The sequence below is a fragment of the Strongylocentrotus purpuratus genome, unplaced genomic scaffold (assembly GCF_000002235.5).
Source record: "Strongylocentrotus purpuratus isolate Spur 01 unplaced genomic scaffold, Spur_5.0 spur5_contig_727, whole genome shotgun sequence".
NCBI classification, from domain to species: domain Eukaryota; kingdom Metazoa; phylum Echinodermata; class Echinoidea; order Camarodonta; family Strongylocentrotidae; genus Strongylocentrotus; species Strongylocentrotus purpuratus.
In genome coordinates, this window is record NW_022145422.1 from 4988 (window position 1) to 9974 (window position 4987).

Genomic DNA, 4987 nt, shown 5'->3' on the forward strand with positions numbered 1-4987 from the left:
ATGATCCGTGTAGGAGGTAGAGGTCAGTGGTTTGTGCTGGCAATGTTCACGCGAGCGAAAATGAGACAATCGGAGCAATATGTTGGTTTCCTTCCTTCAAATTGCTTTTAATCACTCATGCGTGAAATATGCATCATCTGAGTAGCATCACATGAAAGAGGAGACTCTAAGCTTTCCAAATATGTATCATTCATTAATTATAGTTGTGATTAAGTTATGATAGAACATCGATACTTCTCGGTTTCGTTTTTTTCTGGGACGCACTGTATATGTAAATGTTGCTAAAAGAGACTAATTCATTTTTCTAGCTCGCTACACTCGCTCGCAAATAAAATGAATAGACATTGCTTTGGAAACAATTGTGCCCACCCTTGACCTGCAACAATATCATTAAAAATGGAAGAGTTTTTTCGCCCTCTCGCCAAAAAGGAATTGAATCGCGTTAAACGCGATTGCGTCCATCCTGACCTGCCCCAATAAAAACAAGTTTATTTATTAATTTCTATTAAAAGAGAATTTTTTTGTTTTGCTTGCTCGCTATGCTCGCTCGCCAAAATGGAGTTGCCACCGCTAACGTGTCCGCCCCAACCTGCAACAACCAGTTAATAATTATGTACCAAACGTTATTCAAAGAAGTTTTGGTGTGCTCGTGCTCGCCAAAACGGAATTAACATCACCTTAGACATGGTTGTGTAAGCCCTGCCCTGCAAAACAAAACAAAAAAACACAAAAAAAATCTGAAATTTATGAACCAATTATCATTACAAAAATTTTGCTCGCTCGCCAAAATAGAAATAACACCGCTTTTAATAATCACGTCCCTGACATGGAACAATGAACCCAAGTTTAAATACCATATTTTCCCTATAAAAGAGAAGTGATTTTTTTTGCTTGCTCGCTACGCTCGCTCGCAAAAATAGAAATAACACCGCTTTTAATAATCACGTCCCTGACATGGAACAATGAACCCAAGTTTTATGTACCATATTTTCCCTATAAAAGAGAAGTGATTTTTTTTTTTCGCTCGCTACGCTCGCTAGCTCGTGGAATTATGTGCCCACCACTAACCTGCTACAATATCATTAAAAAGAGAAATGTAGGGGGTTGCCTGCCCGCCAAAATGGGATTGACATTGCCTTAAACATGATTGTGCCCGCCCCCTACCTGCAACAATGAAACAAATTTTATATAGCAATTCATTGAGAGAAAGATGTATTTTCGCTCGCTAGCTAAAATGGGTATAAAATCACCCTAAACACAATATTGTTCCCGCGCACTGCATGGGACAATTGAACCAAGTTTAAGTGGCAATTATTAAAAAAGAAGTGATTTTTTTTCTTGCTCGCTACACTCGTTTGCAAAGAAATGAAATTAACGTCGCTAACAAGTGAATGTTCCCACCCCCAACTTGCAACAATACCAGTTTATATACCAAACGTTACTTAAAGATTTTTTTTTTGCTCGCTCGCTCGCCAGAAGTGAAAATTAGCATCGCCTTTTTTGTTTGTTTCGGTCGCTTGCCCCCCCCCCCCCCCTGACGGAGTACCCCAGGTACGCCACTGCTGTTGTCCAATAACATTTTAGGAAAGTCCTACACTGGTCCATGTATTGTAAATGTGGTATAAGTGCGTGTAAGGAGGAGAGCTCCTCAGAAGAATGATCGGCGAAGAATAATCGACGGAGAAGAGTTGACAAGAATAATTGTTAGAGTCGGGTTGAGAATCGAAATGTAGAACTCAGACTTTTAGAAGAATTGAGAAGAACTATATCAGTCAGATTGAGAATCAATACCGAGAATAGTGACAGAGCCCAGAACTAAGAACTCAGATTCCGAAGCGGAATCAGAATGGGAACATTGTGATTACTGAGCAACACTAAGACTCTAAATCAGAATACAACTACAAAGCATCGTTCTTCGCTAGTCGATATAAAAGGGTGTTGACGGCCACAGAATGCTGAACGAAACTTCATAAGTCAATGACAGAACTTCATTGATTCAACAAGTTGCAGTGACGGTGTTCGTGGTGATTGCCTAATCATCTGAAGCATGACTGACGTAGCTAGGAGTTGCAACATCCAGAGGACGACAACCACGATCGCACTTCGAATCGGATCCAGTTCGTTGTTGAACTTTTAGAGAGCTCTCGCGCGCACCCCCTCGCTTGATTTAAGTAGCGGTACCGTGAGTAGATTTAAAATGAGATTGATATTTTGCTGTTTGATTTGTTGTTGATGATGATGAATGTTATACTTATATATTTTTTAAAGGACCATGTATTAAGTAAATATAATTATACTTCCTATCGACCATTATTTAAAAGTCTACTTACCTCAAAATAAGACGTGAGAATGTGTGGTGGTCTATGTGAGTAAAGCCAGTCAATCCTTTGATAATTATTATTACCTGAACCCTGGCATAATAATTTAAAAGTGGTTTCCCCTGCCACTATGCCACGGGTTACATATCAATAGTCATATCTATCAATAATTCTATAAATTCAAATTATGAAGTCATTGACAGTTCCATATTATCTTTTGGATATATAGGCTTGTGCAATGCTGGATTAAGAACAATGACTAAACTTCTAGACAAGGAAACATATTTCAGTAAATACATAGGACTGCTACAAAGCTACTGAACCGCAGTGCAGTGCACAGCGCAAGTTGAGCAATGCAGATGACGTATCATGACGTCATATAATCATGTTTATTCATGTTCATACGCTACCATAGAGATATATACTTAGTATATTAGTTCAACTCCGCTTCTGCATCCGTCTAGCCATGGGGAGATTTTGGAGGGTCAAAAGTGCACACTGCTTCCACTTTTCATGTATTAGCCTATGAAGACGACAAATTTTTAGTGCACCAGCGAAATGGGGATTTTGGACTGCGCGTAGCGCGCAAAATATTTAAATTAAAATTTTGAATATTCATGACTCTTTTCCACTTATTAGCATATTATCGCAATGAAAAAAAGACAATGCGCATGCGTTACTATATCGACATAATCCTTAATTGGGCTAGCCTTTGGACAAGGCCTCGCGCGCTGCTTGTCTGCCGAGCAGGGTCTGAAAATAGACTAACGCAGTGTGGCTTTACAGCAGTGATCGCTGGACCGAGCCGCTTCAGCGGCTTGGCCTTTGCTAAATTGCGGAGCTCATCATTATGTGCATATGCATGAGGGTCTTACATATACAGCAGCTAGTGATGATCGTGGCCAATCCTAATTGTTTTAACCGCGCGGTGTTTAAAATGGCTTCGTCCATGAAATTGTGGGGGAATCGGTATTCAAATGTACTAAAAAAAAAAAATAATATCTAGTTCAATTTCGAATAAAATATGAATTTATCAAAAACAATATTCTACTTATTGACTAGGGTATTTATTATTTTGCTACTTTAGTAGATTTATAGTAAAATTTTGTTCCCTTGTTTTTCATTTTAACCTACGCATAGTGGTTCGCACGATCAGCTGGTCGGAATTGTTATTGTACAACACTCGAATCTGTGTACGTGTGAAAACGATGCGTTCATGGAGCTTTGAATTTGCAGGGCTAGCTGCTGAGCTAGCTGCATGCAAGTGAATTAAAATAATGAAAAGGACATCAAATTCTGGTAATTCTGCTTAGGTCTATAATGTAATAGATGTGCAAAAAAGGGTAGATATCTTCTATGCAGTACATTCTGCATGGTTCCTGTGCAAGAGTTTTCCTAGCTATTTCTTATACTGAATATATCATTTTATTGTGTGTGACAAGTTTGGTTCACATTCCTTCATTAAAGAAATAAGAGGTGAAACGATAACTTCAATGGACAGTGCAGTGCGGTGTGAGTAGTACCTCCCGGCCCCCGAACTCTGGGCAGCTTCGGGAGTAGACGCCGATGGGGATGGTGTGCTGGCAGCGACTGTGGTCGTCCGCACAAAGAAGTCCTTGCACAGTGAAATGGCTTGAAAATCGCAGATTTGCCATAACCCGTTGGAAGATTAACAAATACATCTTCCCCTTTCACTGCTGATTTTATAGCTTTTGATTGTAACTCCTTAAAAGATGATAATTTCAACCTTTCGACCGCATATTCAAGGCTCTTTGATAAGAGATCTCCTTCGTCGTTCTGTAACCGCTCAAAAATGTATTTATGATTATACATGTTGATAATGAATATGCATGAAGTTTTCTCGAATCGTCTACTCTGATTGGTGCGTCGGATTGGAAGGGGCGGTTTGGCCGGTTTTCTGGGTAAGATACTTTGCATCTAATTATCTCCTGATTCGGGAGCGGAAATATAATACAAAACAAAAGAAATAAACTACAACAACCACTCAGGTTAGTAAAGGCCGAGCTGCTGACGCACCTCGTCCCACAGATCACAGTCGTCGCGCGATTAGTCTATGTATTCAGGCGCGTTTAGGGAAATACAGCACGAGTGCCTTGACTAAAGGCTATAATTGGGCCGGATAAATGTAGAACAAAGGTCATGCAGAGTTGTGGAGGTGTGTGTGTTGGGGGGGGGGGGGGGGGGGGGGGGGGGGTAATAAACTTTTAAATGGTTGACTTAGTTAGGGCCACAAACTTCACTGTCACCAGGATGGAAAGTACATTTTTAAAAATTCAGTTCAGTTAAAAGGCAAAAATAATGACCCCATTTCACTGTTGTACCTCAATTCATTTTTTACCCCTTTTTTTTGTTTGTTTATTAACTTAAATAGTTTTTAAATCAGAAAAACTGCACTGATCATTTAGCCGACTTAACAAGTGATATATTAATATTTTAAGTGTCCAAATAATGAATCATTCTCACCTCGACTTCAATGTTCTTCATATTGTGCCCCATCCCCAATGAAATTTAAATTTTTGCATTCGTCGTCACTGATTTTGGGGAAATTTGCCCCCCCCCCCCCCAACAGTAACATTTTCAATACAGGGACCCCTTCCAATATTGACATTTCCATAGGCTCTATTAACCTCCCTCCCCCATCCACACCC